Below are 19,121 nucleotides of genomic sequence, written 5' to 3'. Positions count from 1 at the left end.
TGTCCTTTTAGTTCTGAAATTATTATGTTTAAATGTATCAGGGTAACAATTTTTTTCTTTGTCACATCTTTGCATATGACTAATACTGGAAATTTGAATGCAGACAGGCATTCCTGAGTCTAAATGTGTAAGTAGTCTGAGTTCTAGGTAGTAAATATTCATATAAAATTGGGCAGTGGTGAATGAAGCTACAGTTAAATCAGACATTTGTCATTTTAAAGGAGGGACTTTGTGTACAGCTTAAATTATGCCTGAGAATATTTAGATGGCTAAAGTGTACAGTAATTATCATAGGACTATTGAAATTATACTGTGAAGCATTTTAGCAATTAAGTTTCCTGTGGAAGTGAATCACATTAACTTCTAATAGAGATGGATGACTGCTAGTGGAGAAATGAAGGCATGAGCTCTATGAAAAAGACTAGATATGCCTAATTTAATCTATTCCCATATAGAAAATTAACAACTCATGAAGAAACAACAAGCTGATGGAAGATGGCTTGCAAAATTTGCAAGAATGAGAGAGAAAAAGAGATTTGTAGTATGATCATACTTTGAATTCTATACTTGAACTATTAAGAGTTGTAAATGTACAATGCTGGTAAGAAGAGGGAAAATCATGCCATGTTGGTGATAAAAATGGAGAAATTTAGGCATACAGCAACAGTAACATTACTACAGAGATCACATTGGCATTAAAAGAATCTTGGACAAAGGACTCTCTTTGAAGCATTCATTAGGCCACAAGTCTTTATATTTAACTGTGAGTCACCTAAATACCACTTTAATTCCAGGTCAGGTTAGTTTTGTTTATACTTATGAAGCAAAATACCATTAATAAATGAATAGGATATGTGGTCCAATTTTCTGAGCGTGAGTGATATTAGTTGGCTTGGTTTCAGCAATAATTAGTTGGAAGATTCAGCTATCCAGACATATTTTACATGAAGTCAATGCTACTGGAATTAATGGCTTCATATCTAATCTATTGTCTACTAGCAAAGTCATGAATTAGTGTTCTATAATCAGAAGGACTATATCTAGGTTGGACTGTATCTGGAAAATACTCTATGACCAAAATGTCCATTTTTAAGCTTGCGAATTCTCCAACCTTTGTAGTGCATTGTTAAATGGTGCAAAGACAGAGGAATGAGAATGTCCTACGGAAGACAATGAGTTGAACATGGGGAAACACATTACAGAGGCTTCTTTTAGGAAAAGAAGAGTCTGAAAATAGGAAAGAAATCAACTTTAACAAAAGAGAAACCATAAAACAAATCACACAGCCCTAAGGGTACTTTATATCTTGAGATGTCATCCTGTAAAATGTCTTCATTAGCTGCTAAGAAAATTGAATTTATTATCTAATGGCCAGTCCAAAGTGCTGGGGAGAGTTCTTTAGTTAACCAGGAGAAGAAAGGCCTCTAAGAATAAGATTAAATTCGGCGATACTGTTATGTTTGATGTGGCTGATTTCACTCATGTGTGTGTGTGCGTGTGTGTTTCTGTTCACTATAAAAATTCAAAAACTGAATTTATGTAAAAGCTTATTTTATAGAATCCTTATATTTGCATGGATATAACTATTTATGGAACTTTTTGTTTTATATAAAGGTGGAGAGGATAATAAGTATATCCTTGTTTATTAAGAAGAGAGTGCTAGTTCATAAATTATGCTTGTTGTTAACCGCTGGAGATGTAAGTGACCTTAAAGTGGTTTCTTTTCATGCTTTCATTTTTGAACAAAGTCCTTTGTTCCACATACATGCGCAAATACACTGTAATTTCTGTTATTTGAAACATCAGCTTGGTTTGTTCTCTAAAGGTTGACATAAAAATGCTTTGAAAGTCTCCAAACCTAACATGCCACATGGGGTTCCTTGTTTTTCCACAGTCAGAAAAGAACATAGTTAAAAATTATTGGGTGAAAATTTTGTGAACTCTTTGGGTCTATGTGATATGTGACAGAGACATTTTAAAAAGTCTCATTAATATGACGAGGACTTCATAAGTGAGTGTTGGAGAGTAAGAGTAGAAGTCAATCTTTGCCTCTAGTGACTTTCTCAAGAAAGTGGATACGGGGACCTCCTCTCCCTTCCCTGGGTGGGGCATGGTAGGGGAGGGATTGTGTGGCAATTAGACGGGGCCTCCTATGCTTTTTATGTTTAATTGTGCCCCTACTACCTGCCCTGAGACCTTGAGAAGAGGCGTTCCTTCTTGTGATCTGTAGGTCCACGACAGGGTTCCCCACCCTCAGTACTGTTGGCTCTGAACCAGGCGCTTCTTTGTTGGGGGAAGCTGGATGTGCTGTAGGATGTTGAGCACACTGCCTAGTCTGTACTCACTGGAAGCACTGACCATTCTCCTTCCACCTTTCATGTCAACCAGAATTGTCTCCAGACATGGCCAGAAGTTCGTTGGGGAACTGGCTCAGTGTCTAGCACGTGGCTGGCATATTTTCTGAAGGAATCAGTGCAGTTTTTGCTGCACCATAAAGTAATAGCACCTTTACTGGGGAGGCCAACCGAGTTATGTTTTTATTTATTTATTTATTTATTTATTTGACAGGCAGAGTGGAAAGTGAGAGAGAGACAGAGAGGAAGGTTTTCCTTTTTCCGTTGGTTCACCCCCACAATGGCCGCTGCAGCCGGTGTGCTGTGGCCCGTGTGCTGCAACCGGCGCACCGCGCTGATCCGAAGCCAGGAGCCAGGTGCTTCTCCTGGTCTCCCATGGGGTGCAGGGCCCAAGCACTTTGGCCATCCTCCACTGCACTCCTGGGCCACAGCAGAGAGCTGGCCTGGAAGAGGGGCAACCGGGACAGAATCCGGCGCCCCGACTGGGACTAGAACCCGGTGTGCCAGCGCCACAGGCGGAGGATTAGCCTGTTGAGCCACGGCGCCGGCCTCGAGTTATGTTTTTAACAGGCAGCACTGATGTCTCAAGCCCAATTCTGTTATGTAATTCTGAATGCATTCAGCTGACTTCCCATTTTTCCATCCAGCCTCATCCTCTCCCAACCTGCCCACACCTCTGCTTGGGACTTGTAACACTGTGCAGGCCAAGCTCTGACATAGGTCATCTCCCTTTGTAAACATCTTTAGCTCATTCTGGTTTGAGGATATGTGTAATCCATTATAGTCAGCTGCAGAATTGTGCACTCAAACCGTCCCATCCAGCAGAAGGGCCAGAGCAAAGTTAGCACTCCTAATTCAGATGTGAGTTTGCTTCCATACAGTAGCACTACATTAATCTTCCTATCTTAGTGGTCAATATGTACTTAGAAGAATCTCATTTCCACCTCCCAACTAGATGATATGGAACAATTTTTCTGTGTTCTACAACCTGCTGTCTTCTTAGTGATAAAAGTAAAGTAACCATAATATCTACCTCTCCTGATACAGTTACAGGTCTCTGCAGTGTGCTCCCATCTTATTCTCAACAATGTATGTTGCAGCACTCACCACTCTTGTTATAACTGTTTTTCCCTATACCTGTCACTCTTATTGGCCTGTAAGGAGCTTGCTTATATCTGTCTCTCATATATCCTGTACCCAGTGGCAGCATCTATTACTTCCAGAATCAAAAGAAAAAGTGTTTCTTAGCACATACCCTGTATAAAGATTGTCATTTATTCATTAAATAATGAATACTAACTTTTTTTAAAAGATGCATTTATTTACATAAAAGAATGAGTGAGAGATGGAGACACACAGAGAGACACCACCCATCTGCTGGTTTACTCCCAAATGGCCACAATAGCTGGAGCTGGGCCAGGCTGAAGCCAGGATACTGAAACTCCATCTGGGTCTCTCATGTGGTTGGCAGGGACCCAAGTACTTAGTACTTGAGCCGTCATTTGCTGCTTTCCCAGGTGCATTAGCAGGGAATTGCATTAGAAGCAGAATAGCTGGGATTTAAACTGACACTCAGATATGGGATGCCGGTGTCATAGGTGGCAGCTTAACCTGCTTAACCCAAACACCTGTTACCTGAATGCCTACTTTAAAAAAAAGATTTATTTATTTTATTTGAAAGGCAGTTACAGAGAGGCAGAGAGAGAGAGAGAGAGAGAGAGAGAGAGAAGGTCTTCCATCTTCTGGTTCACTCCCCAGATGGCTGCAGCAGCCAGAGCTGCACAGATCCAGAGCCAGGAGCCAGGAGCTTCTTCTGGGTCTCCCACATGGGTGCTGAGGCCCAAGGACTGGGCCATCTTCCAATGCTTTCCCAGGCTATAGCAGAGTTGGATCGGAAGTGGAACAGCTGGGACTCGAAATGGCACCCATGTTGGGTGCTGGTACTATATGCGGCGGCTTTACCTGCTCTACCACAGTGCCTGCCCCAGTGCCTATTTTTCAAAGGCCTCTGTGTAAGGGTTACTTGAACTTTTGTGGCACTCTCCAGGAATGCAGCAGAAAGAGATGAGTCAAAGTTCCTAGCTTCATGTAGCTTGTCTTCTAATGGATGGGTCAATAGGAATTGAAATCTCAATCTGTCTGTCTGTGTCTCTCATTACTTTTTATTTTTTTCATTTTTTGACAGGCAGAGTGGACAGTGACAGAGAGAGAGACAGAGAGAAAGGTCTTCCTTTTCCCATTGGTTCAACCTCCAATGGCTGCTGCGGCCGGTGCATCGCGCTGATCTGCAGCTGGGAGCCAGGTGCTTCTCCTGGTCTCCCATATGGGTGCAGGGCCCAAGGACTTGGGCCATCCTCCGCTGCACTCCCGGGCTATAGCAGAGAGCTGGACAGGAAGAGGGGCAACTGGGACAGAATCCAGCACCCCGACTGGGACTAGAACCCGGTGTGCCAGCGCCGCAAGGTGGAGGATTAGCCTATTGAGCCGTGGCACCGGCCTCTCATTACTTTTGAATAATAACTAACAGCTACTCTAGTTAGTAGTTATGAGTAAGTGCTTTCAAAAATGTAGCAAAGTAGAATGTGAGTAATGGAAAGTGACAAGAAAAGACCTTTCAGAAATGAAATAACATCATAATTTTATCATTATCATCAAGGTGATGTGTATTAGCCATTTCATTAGTACTGATATGGAACTGTTCACATAGTCTGAACTATTTCTTCTTGAGACCAATGATAGGAAGCATAAGATGTCCCGGAACTATAGGTTGTGCTTTTAAATGGAGCTTTTGACAATAAGGTAGTTTCCCTTACCCACGGAGTGATATTTTTCAAGATGCCCAGTGAATGTCTAAAACTGTAGATAGTGCTAAAACTCTTCTATTTTTTCCTGTACATACATATCTATGATAAAGTTTAATTTATAAATTAGACACAGGAGAGATTAATAGCAATAACTAATTAGACAATAAGTAATATGTTGTGGTAAGTCTTTCTCTCACACATCTTCCTGTATGCCATTCACGCTTCTTGTAATGTTGTGAGATGATGTATTGCCTACGTGGTGAGATAAAGAGAGGCTATGTAGCATTAGGGTACTGTGTAGGGGTTACTTGAACACAAGTACTGCAGTGCTGTGACAGTTGATCTGATAACCAAGACAGCTACTAGATGGTAGGATATAAAATGCGGACACATTGGATGAAGGGTTGGTTCACATTCGTAGCATGATGAAATGGGACAATGTCAGATTTTATCATGCTACTCAAAATGCTACAAACTTTAGAATATAAGAATTATTTATTTCTGGAATTTTCCATTTAATAAATTTTTAAAAGAGTCATCCATTTCAAAGAGGTATATATAGAGAGGGACAGAGAAATCTTCCCTCTGCTGGTTCACTCCCCAGTTGGCTGCAACTGTCAACACTGTGCCAGGCTGAAGCCAGGGGCTAGGAGCTTCATCCAGGTCTCCAATGTGAGTGGCAGGGGTCCTAACACTTGGGCCATCTTCTCCTGCTTTTCCTGGGCCATTAGCCAGGAGCTGAATCTCAAGTGGAGTGAATAGGACACGAACTGGTGCCTCTATGAGATGCAGGCATTTTAGGCAGCAGCTTTACCTGCTATGCCACAGTGGTGGCTCTCCCATTTACTATTTTCCCATCCTGTTTTACTACGGGTAACTGAACCCCTGGGAAGTGAAACCTGGAATAAGAGGAGGGACTGCTACACCGTGGGTCAGACTTGTGGACTTAAATCTGTTTGAGATCCTTAATGTGCATTTAAGAACCTCTATAAGGAGGCTTTACCTCTCATGTTTTCTGTACCAGATGTTGTTTAAATAGCCCCTTCCCCTTTTGTATCTCTCAGTTGTTATAAAGGAAGTGACTAGTGAGCTACTTCAAGTTCTTGTTAAGCTGTTCTTAAAGTTTCTCGACCTCTGACATTTTGGGTCCTGTAATTCTTGTTGGGGTGGGGGGGCAGTCTGTGTGTTTTAGGCTGTTCAGCAGCATCCCTGATCTCTTCTCATGTGACTCCAGGAGCATCCTTTCTCTAGTGATTCCGCTCAAACATGTCCATGGACATTGCCAAGTGTCCCTTGCAGGGCAAAACTGGCCCTGACTGACAATGACTGCCTTAGAGGAGTCTTCTCTGTCTTTGTAATGCTGGGCACGTGCTTTGCCACCCTGTTAGATTTTCTTGTACAGCACCACAAACATGTTCCTTTCTCTTCTACAGTGCTTTGAATCCCACCTGCTCTTTAAGCTTCAGCTTGGAACCTCACCTGCTGCATTGAACTTCCTCAAAGCAGTGTTGCTCACTGCACCTCATCTGCTTCTAAATTCTTACTGCATCCTTTGCTCTTGCATCACTGCCATTTTCATCTATTAGCCAACCATACTGGTGTTAGTGAGAGGCTTACGTATTTTTACCTTGGCTAGATTATACATTCCTTGAAGGGAGAGACCATGCCTTACTCACCTTTGTATCTTCATAGAGCACCTAAAAATTCCTGGAATAAGAATACTCACTAGCAGGGATGGGGGGCATCTGGCCTGTGGCCCATATGATGATGTGGTCTGGCCCTGCCAAAGCAACTGCAGGTGGGACTTGGAATTCAACACACCCACACAGGCTAATTTTTAAGTTGATAATTTCTTATGGCCTGCAAATAATATTATAAATATCCAAATTGCCCTTGACAGAAAAAAAATCCCCCATATGGTTTGAATTAAGCATAAGTAATTTTATTGACAAAAATTTCACTAACAATCTAACCTCAGTCAAGAGAACTGATAGGTAACACAATGGTATAACCTTCATAAAATCAGTACTTTTGAAAAATTATTTTTATAAACCTAGTGAATAATTCAGGTGTTGTGGGTACCATAGAGGCTCAAACAGTGATATTGGTAGAGCTGCGTATGTAAATCTGCTTTTGCTTTTTGACTGATTGCTTTATTTGAAAGTTGGAGTTTCAGAAAGGTAGGGAATAATCTTGCATCTTGTTGGTTCACTCTCCAAATGGCCACAGTGACCAGGTCAAAGCTCAAAGCTTCTTCCAGGTCTCCCACATCGGTGGCAGGGGCCCAAATGCTTGGAGCATCTTCCACTGCTTTTTCCAGGCCACTTGTAGGGAACTGGATCAGATGTGGAACAGCTGGGACAAGAACAGAACCCATATGGCATGCTGGTGTTAGAGTGGTGGCTTTACCTGCTGTGCAACAATGCTGGCCCCCAGAGCTGCTTTTGTTTCTTTTTCCTTTTTTAAAGAATGATTTATTTGAAACCTGGAGTTACAGAGAGAGAAGGAGAGACAGATGAGAGAGAAAAAGGGAGTGAGCGAGTGAGCTTCCATTTATTGGTTCACTCTCCAGATGACTGCAATGGCCTGCACTGGGCCATGCCAAAGTGAGGAGTCAGGAGCTTCTTCTGAGTCTCCAATGAGGGTGGCAGCAGCCCGAATAGTTCATTTCCTTTCCCAAGCCATTATCATGGAGCTGGATGGAAAGTGGAGCATTTGGGACATGAACTGGAACCCATATGTGATGTGGGCATCACAGGTGGTAACTTACCTACTATATCACAATGCTTGCCGCTTGAGCTGCATTTTCTAAAAGAAAATATCAATCTAAGGTGATTCACAGTTAAGAGAACCAGACTCATTACCTGTTCCTCACACAGAATATGGTTACAAAATGACTTAGGACCCTGACCTTGATAGTTTCCTTAAGCAGGTCTTCTGAGGGGAGTATATAGAAAGGGACATCCATTCAGTTACATCAAATGTGGTTCTTTCCAGAAGTTGATGGATTGGTTTAACTCTTGAAGGGAAGGTTAGTAGGTTAATAGGAAAGCCCACACATTCAATTCTTCTTCTGTCCAAAAACACAACTTGTTATTCAGAGTGTTTCTGGTTGCTCAGTAAGTTCAGTTCTCATGTCACAGTCAGTAATTATTGCTCATTTGGGAACCCAACTCAAGGTCATTTTCATGACATTCGGGAAGTGTAGGACAACCGTCACTTCCTGACGTCATGTGCCAGCATCTCAGGTTTTCCAGTTTACTTAACTTAGGACAGAGAATTGTCCTGGTTTTATTTTCACATTTTACAGATTGTTTAGAAATTTCTCAAACGTGGGCCAATATCTTTAAAAGACTAAACTCTTTTGAATAGTAAAGCTCATTTTATTCTTTCCAAATGTGACAACAGGATATATACTCCCAGAGGCATAGACTTACCTGAGAAATGCCCATGTGGTGAGGTCTTCATACGTCAATTTCCATACCTACCCAGATTCTCTGTAGCAGTTAGGATAATTCTGGATGGAACAGAGTGTTTATCAGATTCATAGCGAGGGTAGAAAGATTACACATATGGAGTATTTTATGTACTAGTACTCTACTTGAAGCAAGTGAATCCAAATCACAACCTTTGGTGAAAGGTCTCTGTAGAAGATTCCTTTTTGGGGTGCCCATCAACCTACATCCCCTTGTTAAGATCCACTGCCCCTTTCCCATGCCCCACTTCTTCCTTGGTTCTAGGAGCCAGCTTAGATATTCCCCCTGCCTCCTCTCAGGCAGAACTGGACCAACCAGGTGGTCTTGGGGGTTCAGAATTAAAACTCAAAGAAGGAAATTTTCTCTGCTAGTAGCTACTGAAACGTAAACTTGGAACTGTGGAGCCACAGTTTTCCACGTTCATGTTGGGAAGGCAGAGAATGTAGAGGCAGAGAGAGACTCAGGCAGTGAGAAGGAGATTGCTCTGCAGGCTTTCCAGTTTCTGCTTGGCTTCCTCACCTGACCGTGTGTGCAAGTTCCATGTCACCATGTGCATGCTTAATGACATCCTCTTTGGCTTGTGGTAGTTGACTGCATTTCTGCTACCAACAGAGCCTTGACAAAAAATTATTTCCCCTCTTTTTCTGTTTGAAGAGTACAGCTCAGATATGCTCGTGGTTCGTTCAGGGTGCTCAATACTTCTGTGTCTCTGTGATGACTCAAGAGGTTGTGGTTTCCATCAGCACAGTTTAGTGTGACTGTAAAATAATGGTGCAGGATGACTGTGTTGCGGGTGATCTTGTGCTCGGCACTCTTGGGTGCTGCTGAGTTAGGCTTAGAGCTGGGCTCATTGCTCAGGACGGGCTTCTTCCCATGCAGGCCTGGGTCCACAGCTCTCTGCAGATTTCCCACAGCAGCTCTGAGCCATTGCTATTTACCTAAAACCATTTTCTCAGCTTTGAGTTTTCAAATATTCTCAACCCCAGGGTATTTTTCTTCTGTCCATTAAAATTTGCATACCTTAGTCCAGAGCACTCAGTTCGGGATGCTAAGCATCCGCTGGCTTTTGTCTGATCAACTCCTTGGGTTGTTGTTACTCATTGTCATGGTAACCAGCTGCCCTGACTCAATCAGAAGCTGACCTATCCATTCATCCCAGTTATTCAGATGCTGCTCACCTACATTCAGACCTCTGCTTGTCTCAGTTCACTTCCTTTCTTGCTCGCTGGGTACCAGTCCAACTCGCTGTTTTCTATTTCCTTCACTGCATGATTGCATGATTGAGATCTCTCCTGTCTCTGGAGCTTTGAGTGTGCTGATCTCACAGCCTAGAACACTTTCCCCTGTCCTTACCTGCCTACCTCCTTCTAGCACCTTAGGTCTCAGAGGTTGGTCCTATGGTTGGTTTTGCTCTCTTGAATCCACTTTTGTGTTCTACATATGCATCATAATGCAGTGTCCCTTTCCCTTCTTAAACTATCAACTTTCAGAGGAAATGGCCATATCTGTAGCTTAGTGTAGTGTATCCTGAGCCTAGCATAAATAGTCATATATAATGATAACCCAAGGAGATATGATTTCACTCTAAGCACCATTTATCTGAGAAATACAGCCATTATTTATTGCTATGAGGCAATATTATTTTGACTCCCATTTATTCAGATGGACTGTTTTAAAATTCAACTCAACTAGCCTTGAGAGATCCCTCCTCATTACACTTTTGACACAGTGTTGGGCATTTCTAGTTGTCACTCAGGTGTTACCAGAGGTGGCTGTTAAGACACCATTGTACACTTTCCCACTCCATCAGTGACATAGAAAGAACTGGAGATCAATAGTGAGGATGGGTACTTCAAGGCCTCTATACCCATGTCCCTTGACCTACAGTGTTTCATGTTTGTTTGTTTTTAATGAAACCATATATGAATTTTAGTTGCCTTGACTCAGCCAGTTTCATCCCTTAAAGGCGATTTCTTTTTTTTTTTTTTTGATTTTTTTTTTTTTTTTTTGACAGGCAGAGTGGACAGTGAGAGAGAGAGAGACAGAGAGAAAGGGCTTCCTTTGCCATTGGTTCACCCTCCAATGGCCGCCGCGGCCGGCGCGCTGCGGCCAGCGCACCGCGCTGATCCGATGGCAGGAGCCAGGTACTTCTCCTGGTCTCCCATGGGGTGCAGGGCCCAAGTACTTGGGCCATCCTCCACTGCATTCCCTGGCCACAGCAGAGAGCTGGCCTGGAAGAGGGGCAACCGGGACAGAATCCGGCGCCCCGACTGGGACTAGAACCCGGTGTGCCGGCGCCGCAAGGTGGAGGATTAGCCTATTGAGCCGCGGCGCCGGCCTTAAAGGTGGTTTCTAACTGCCTGGGTGCAGCCAGTGTTGAGAAAGCTGAGTCCTCACCATGCTGGAGTTAAAGTTAAGCTACTGTAGAGCCTCTTTTTATCTCTGCAAACCTCTCTCCAGCTCCTGGTTCTCAGACTCCTTATCTCTTTCCTAAATGCCAGCCATGCTCTTTGTCCTGCAAAAGGAGATGTGGATGTCTTATACATTCCATAACCTGAACTAGTAGCATCGAGAATTCAGTTCTGTGGAAGGCTTAATGAATAGGAACCTCCCAGGAGATAAAGAGAAATGGAAATATTTGTGTTTCTTTCAAAGGCAGCAATGGATAGCACAAACAGAATAATTGAATTTTCATAACAAGAAGATCTTGAGTTTTCATCTACTCCATTAACACTTGTTGATTGATTTCTATGTATCAAACACACGTTTCATCTTCATAAGAACCCTTTGAAGTAGGTTATGTTTTCATGTATGAGGAAATGGGCGCTCAGAGGTATGAAGTCACATGGTAAGATCACGTGTGAGGATCCCCGTCTGGCTGGTGTGAGGTCCAGGCAGCAATCTCACTGCTGCCACTGCTGCTGTTGGATGAATGAGTAGTTAAAAGAGACCCCTTACGAGCTTTACTAACTTAGCAAATAATACAAGTGAACTTTTGCCAGTGTCTTTTTGGATAATAATAGGCTATTTTTATTTTCTAAACTAAAGACTTAATCAATATGAGAGTCTGAGGGCATATAAAAATAGTATCTAGTAAACTTTGGAAGATATTTTTGATGGATGTCATCTGTCACCATCTCTCTCAAACTACATTTTTTTTTAACTTTTATTTAATGAATATAGATTTCCAAAGTACAGCTTATGGATTACATTGGCTCCCCCCCGCCCAATGACTTCCCTCCCACCCGCAACCCTCCCCTTTCCCGCTCTCTCTCCCCTTCCATTCATATCAAGATTCATTTTCAATTTTCTATATATACAGAAGATCAGTTTAGTATACATTAAGTAAAGATTTCAACAGTCAAACTACATTTTGTAGAAGCCGCAGCTTGGACCTCAGTTAGGAATGACTGCATGTATCCCTTCTCACCTGCTCAGTAACTTGGACAAACACTGACATCTGACTGTGAAACCTGCTTGCCACTGCCCAAACCTTCCAGTGACAGCCACTCTACAAAGCTCCTCGTAGGGAGAGAGGCAAGCACTTGTTATTTTCTCATTCTATTTGTTGTTGGATTCTCATGGCACTCAAAATTATTTCATTAAGACAAATCTCCATACTTGGACCAGGGTACATTCTCTGAAAATATTAAATGGTATATTGTGTCTAGACACATTAATGTACCTCAGTGTATCGCCTTAGCATGAATTAGACCACAATTCTGTGGATGGAGTTCTTAAATAGGAAACCACTGGTGTCTCATATCAGCTTCCTTATTAATCAAGCATATAGTGTAAATACTTTTGCAAGAGCTCCTAACTCTTGAGATTCATATGAAAGATAGTGCTGATTTACAATCCTTTGCCCAAGATCCTTGGGGCCAGATGCTTCTCAAAATGCAGATAGTTTGTCAATGCAATAAAGGCAATGCATTTTATATGTGCTTTATGTTACATAGCATCCCTAGCATGCTGTAATCAATCATAGTTATATTTCTACTGCAGAATATAAGAAGTCACTCCAGGTGTCCATTTCCATGAAATTTTGTTGCCAAACTCACTGATGAGATTTTGCCTTCAAAGGAATTGTAAAATATGTATGTATTTTTAGAGCTTTTTTGCATTTTAGTATTGTGGATAAAGGATTATAACTATTGTATTAAATAGGTGCCCACTATTGTTAACCAGAAAGAAGGCAAAACAACAACAAAATGGAATAGTAACTTCAGAAAAAACTGGGGTTTAAAGAAGGGACTTCTGCCCATGCTCTCTCTATTTTTATAAAAGGAACAGTTATGGGAGGAAGAGGGATGGAGCCAACCATTACCTCTGAGAATCCAGGAGGGAAGTGACTGCTGATACTGAGGAGGAGAGGATGGCTCATGGCTCATGTGCAGGGGGAAGGAGGCAGGCTTAGGAGCTGGGGTGTGATGACCTGGTTTTTGTGGCATTGTGGGGGACCATTATTATCTGCTCAGTGTCACAAGGGCAGTGTTTGGTTCAGAAATGATAAACGAACATGTGTAAAAGAGACTGTCAAACAGAATGTAGGATGTAGCTGAAGAATATATTCCTGAATCTCAAAATGTTTCATGTCAGGACATTCCTTAGACTGTCACTCATAAAGGTTTCATTTGTCCTTCTGTTACTGTGGGTTCCTCTCTGGTCAATAATGTATGATCTCTTACACAGTGAGATGCCTCAGTGGGCTTTTCAGTTTTAGCTGGAAAAGTTGTAGAAAATAATTTTTAACTTTTAAGGATTTCACCAAAAAGGAATATCTAATCTCTCTGTCTTTAAATTGTGGGCATGGATTCAAAGTTAATGCTGTGTCTTAGCTTGGGGTGTTAAATTTCCCAAGGTTTTGTCCTATATAACAGGATGACAAAAATCATTAGCATCTGTGAGTCTGAGGGAAAGACACCTATTTTTTTTTATTTTTAAGTGTCTGTGGAGTAGATTCCTCCCTTGTGTTTAGAACATCATTAAATGGAGAATGCTGTTGCCGTGTGTTGAGCAAGTGAGTATTCAATCCTATGTTTTTAAAGGCTGATTGTTTAACCTCAAATACAAGAAAAATAGTGTACATTTTTTATTTTATTATAAAATACTAAATAAAGAGTGGAACATAGGTAAAATTCCAAACTTTAGAAGACAATTTCAAAAAGACTAAAAATGTTGAGAAATAGTATAAAGTATACTTTGTCCTTTATATTGTGTTCACATAGGCATACAAAAATTTTTAAGGGGTGTTGTCTCACTGCAGGTTAAGCTGCCTCCTGAAATGGGGCATCCCGTATGAGCACTGGTTGAAGTCCTGGCTGCTCCACTTCTGATATAGCTTCTTTCTAATGTGTCTGGGAAAGTAGTAATGGTCCCAGAGCTTGGGTCCTTCTGCCTGTGTGGAAGACAACCCTGTGTGGTCCAGTCCTGGATGCTGTGGCCATTTGGGGAGTGAACCAGCAGATAGAACATCACATTACCCCCACCTGCTGTTAACTCTGCCTATCAAATAAATAAATGAATATTTGTTTTAAAAAAGGAAACAATATTTCAGCACAGTGATTTTTTGTTGGTAATGAGATTACAAAGATGATAGCAGGTAAAAACCAAAGATTTAATAACAGCTCAAAAACACTGAAGAAAAACAAAGATAACCTCTGGAAGTACACATATTTATCCCCTCCTTGAACCTTGGGGGATTCTGGACAAATGTAGGGATTCACAGCAAATATTTAATCATTTTCAGCATGATGTTATCATCAAATAATATGATAGCTTCTGGAAAACTTCATCATACGCTTGTAAGTCCAAGTTTTAAATTTGCAGGGAATTCAATTAACGCAGTGCAAAACACCTGTGGAGTACAAAAGCAAACAAAATAGAATGTATTATTTTAGTAAGCTCATACATGTGTAATTTTATTAATGAGATGGTGCAATATCAACCATTATTAGCTATGTAATCTGATCATTAATATAAAAATATATAAAAGCATGATGGTATTATCTGTCATGCTGTTATTCCAGTTTTGCTGTTTTCTTTCTGTTCAATTCTGGTTTTGGTTGTGAATTGTTTGGTAGTTCCCTTTTTGGTCTGTAAGAGCTTTTCCCCTGTAAATATCCTGTGCTTTTGTTTCCAGTCATAAACTCAGTTGCATAAAGATTTTAGGCCCAGCCCTGATGCTTCCCTCTGTTTCTGCCTTATATCTAGCCCCATTCCAGTAAATCAATAAATATTTTAGCCATTTCTAAGATAAGTTCTCAAATATATTCTCTTCACAGTTACAATGTAGCCCCTGCTTTCGGTTTATCCTCCAGCATCTCATCCAGGGATACCTGCATCCTCCTAATACTGGCCACCTCCCTCCTTTCTAACTCTCCTCTGTGCTCCATAGCACCCTGCTAGGATGACCATATTTTTCTGTTCTCATTTATTTCTTCACTATTGAATTGACAACTCTTGTACCCAGTTTTAACACAATGTTTGGTATCCAATATATTCATGAATACCTGAAAGAAGTGTTCATGTGGTCTGACCATCTTCAACTTAAAAATCCTTTTGTGGTTCTCATTTACCCACAGGAAAACTTCCAGCTCCTGTGTTTGATGAAACAAAGCCTCATAACTTGTCCTTGACCATGCTTCCAGCTTGCTGCTGAGCTATTTGAACACTGTGGACTTTTCTAATTCTGTGCCTTTGCAATGTGTTTTCTCTGTCTAGAATATGTCATCGCACACTCCCATATCCTCATGCTGTGCTTTTGACCAGGCCCTTTCTACCTGAAAAACCTTCATACACCTTGCAAATTCACCATGAATGTCACATCTTTAATTCTTGCAATTCTTTATTCATATCTTTACCAAATGCACTTTTGTGACTCTATGATGAACACTTTTAATTTGTTATTTATTGTGTCCTCATAGTTTAGATCAGTGCCTGAAATCCATCAGATTCTCTGTAAATATGACTTGATTCAATGAGTGTGTCTGCACTGGTAGACTAGTGCAAGGATAAACACACAGGTTTTGGAAGCAGAAGAAGACATAGTTTGAATATCAGTTTTGGTAGTTCCTTATGACCTTAGTCTAGCTTCTCAGTAGTTCTGATCCTCAGTTTACTTGTCTATAAATGAGGGTAATAATTCTTCTCTAAGGTTTAAGAGTATTAAATCAGGGGCATGAAAATGCCAGGTTCATAGCTGGGAACATACGGTCACCCAATGAGCAGCAGTCGTCTGTATTATTAGCTGTGGAAGTCCAGCAGGAGGTCTGATCCTTTACAGCTTGGTTGGGCTTCTAGGTGCTGTGATTTTGTAAGACACTAAAAAAAAAATAAGATAAGACTTCATTCTAGAGAGAGGGAATGGCATAAGTAAAAGTACAGGGTAATAAGAAGCATGTGGCCCAATGTGAGTGGAGATAAAGCCAGCAGGCAGAAAGGCCCAGGTGGTGGAGAATTTTGAATGCTCCACTAAGGGGCTATTCAATCCCTTCCAGATCTGCCAAACTACTGCAATTCCTTTGGGAAATTATTCCTACTCATTTCCTCCTGTCCTGAGTTGCCTACTGCCCATTTAATAGGAGCATACCTTAGTGAAGCACTAGCTGCTGACGGAAGCACGCGAGGAAGTAGCCCAGCACACTGCATTGTAACTTAGGGCTGCTCACTGCAGTCGGTTTAATGAGCGAAACCCCTGCATTTGGCACATCCCTCCCCAGAGCTGCAGGAACAGAAAGCATCTCCGCCTGCCTCTGGCGACCCTTCTGCATGGTGGGCAGCCTAGTGCAGGAGGAGCCACGGTATTCTTTTGCTTTGCCTCTGGACTGTCGGCCTCATCTTCCGATTTCATTTGTCAACTTGACAGAGAGCCTCCTTCTGAGCAGGTCATCAGCTTTCCTGTTGGGAATGTGTGCCATCGCTGCTCAGTACCGTGCTCAACTCCACTGCTGATGCAGAAAGAGGAACTGGTGGGAAAAACTGTGAGCTAAAAAAAAATCAATTTTTCTTTTAGCCATTCTTTTTTTCAAGAAGAGAGTTTTAGGAGGACGCTTGCATCTTTTCCAGAAGACAGCATCGTGTTAGCTGGCTGAGGAACTGTCTACAGAGCAGTGCATGTCTCCAAGCCATGTGTCACAAGTGGTCACTTCTTAAGACCATGGAGACTTTGCTACTGCTTTTGGAATGATATAGTTTTTAGAGCACAAATTTGTATTTTTGATAGGATGAGTGCTTTCTGGGGGTAGTTTTGTTATGGTCATCTTCTGGTCTAGTGCCTCAGTTTTGGCTCTATTTTAAGCCAGTAGGGTCCCAAAAAGGTGATCTGGGACTACTGTTTCCAGGGCTTTAGGTACCAATTTCCTGTCAGTTCAAACGTGATGAGTGCAACAAAGGAATTGATTTTTTTGATTTTATTTTGGCTGGATTAATTTAGAGTTAAAAGATACTGCAGTCAGAACACTTTGTTTTAGTTACAGTTTGTATATAATGACATTTTTATTTTAATTATACATATTTGGTATAGTGCAATAATTTGAAATGTGTGTGCAGTATTTAATGATCAAATCACATAAGGTAGCATTTCTTCTTCCTTAAACAGTCTAGAATATTTTTGACTGTCCTGTAATAATTGTATGTACTCATGGGATACAGTGTGGTATTATAATAAATGCATGAGATACATTCCAATCAGAGTAAATTTTTCTTCGCTCTGCTTGTTTTTAGTTTATGTTAAGAGTCTGAATTTCTTTCTATGTTATAGGTGCACTTACAGTTATAAGAAATTCATGTGTCCTATACTCAGTTTCTCTGATAACATCTTGCAACACCCTCATGTGGTATCAAAATCAAGATGCTGATAATGATGTGATTAGATCCAGAGCATTTCCCTCACCACCTTCAGTGACCTTTTATTGTCACACATGCGTCTTCCCAGCCCTGACCCCTGTCAGCCACCAACCACTAATCAGCTCTCCATTTCTATAATTTTGCCATTTAATGAACGTTATACAAATTGACTTATTTGACTTTTTGAGTCAGAGTTCTTTGCATTAATAGATTTCAGACTTCATTTATTGCCTGTATCAGTAGTGTGTTCCTTGTTATTGCTGAGGAATTGCTCCCTTGAATAGCTGAACATCACTTTATACATGTCGAAGACATCATTTTTCCAATTGAGAGCTATACGAGATTGAACTTCAGTGAATATTTATGTACAGGTTTTAGTGTGAACTAAGTTGTTATCTAACTTGGATAAATGGCTAAGAGTATGAGTACTGCATTGTATGGCATTTGCTTGTTTAATTTTATAACAAACTGCCAAATTGTTTTTATAGTGGCTATACTATCTTGAGTTTCCATCAATAATGTATGAATGTGCCAATTTCTCTGCATCTTTACCTGAAGTTATTTGTGCCAATTGTTTTTGTTTCAGAATCCTATTAGGTAAGCAGTATGAATCTGTTTTATCAAGTGTAAGTTTTATGAAATCTATATAGAAATCAAATACTTGTAATGAACATTTAGTATGTGCTTTACATATATAGCTGGACTTTTGAAGATTATGTACAAAAATACCTCAGTCGTTTTTTTAAAATAAGATCAAAAGGATTATAAGATATGTAAGATACATTGGCATAAATAAAATACATTATTGCTATTGATTTTACCTGTTCTTTTTTTTTTTTATGTGATAGCTAGAAGGTAGAATATTCCATGGTAGTTCATGCTGTGTTTCTATTGCATAGTGCCAGTCTAGATTGTGTTTAGCACAGAGACCAACTGAACCTCTGGAAGACAGCCTTAAAAAACTTCAAGGGTTGAGCATTGTGGTGTAGTGGGTAAAGCCATTGCCTGTGATTCTAGCACCCCATATAGGCACTTGTTCTTGTCCTAGCTGCTCCACTTCCCATCCAGCTCCTGTAGGAGCCTGGCAGTAGGTGAATCTGTATTAGGATGGACCCTGGGAAATACATTTCCCTGCAGTTTGGAGCAGAGCCTGGGAATCAGTGACTGGGGGCAACATCTTCATAGTCAACAGATAAAACCTCGAATCTGAGAGAAACAAGGCGTTTGACCTGGCCTGGTGGCCAAGGGCAGAAGCATTTTGAACAGCCTATCTCCTTCCTTTGTGAAGATTCCTTTTCCTGTGTTGTACTGTTTAATCCCCCAGGGAAAATGGTTTACTCAAGAAAGAATAAGATAAAAGGCCCAAGGACCAGAGTGCTCAGATGGAGTTAGCGCTCCTGTCAGTAAATCATCAGGAGCATGCGAGATGTGATGACAGTGATGGAATGTTAGGTGGCAGTTTGCAGCTGGAGGACCTGTGACAATTTTTCTCTGAGTATGAGCCACCCATATAATACAAGTTTGGAAAATAGGGAAACAGGATTTCACTTCAAAACCAGCTAATGGACAAGACATTTCCTTTTTCCATTCTACTTTTTCTTTCTTCTTTTGCTCTCTGAAATAAGGTAGAAATCTGTTTT

General features: G+C 41.1%; 1 protein-coding gene and 1 pseudogene across 7 annotated transcripts in view; both read left to right on the top strand.

Annotated features, from left to right (window-relative positions):
- Positions 1 to 19,121, top strand: part of THSD7B (thrombospondin type 1 domain containing 7B) — a 985,451-nt gene that overhangs the window by 270,553 nt on the left and 695,777 nt on the right. The gene's annotated exons all lie outside the window — the stretch shown is intronic.
- Positions 1 to 19,121, top strand: part of LOC149127451 (protein lin-28 homolog A pseudogene) — a 46,733-nt pseudogene that overhangs the window by 27,320 nt on the left and 292 nt on the right.

This window comes from Oryctolagus cuniculus, chromosome 3, assembly GCF_051225735.1.
Source record: "Oryctolagus cuniculus isolate XC-2025 breed Fujian yellow rabbit chromosome 3, ASM5122573v1, whole genome shotgun sequence".
Classification (NCBI taxonomy): Eukaryota; Metazoa; Chordata; class Mammalia; order Lagomorpha; family Leporidae; genus Oryctolagus; species Oryctolagus cuniculus.
Note: the sequence above shows the minus strand (reverse complement) of the source record. Positions and strands in the feature narration are given on the sequence as shown.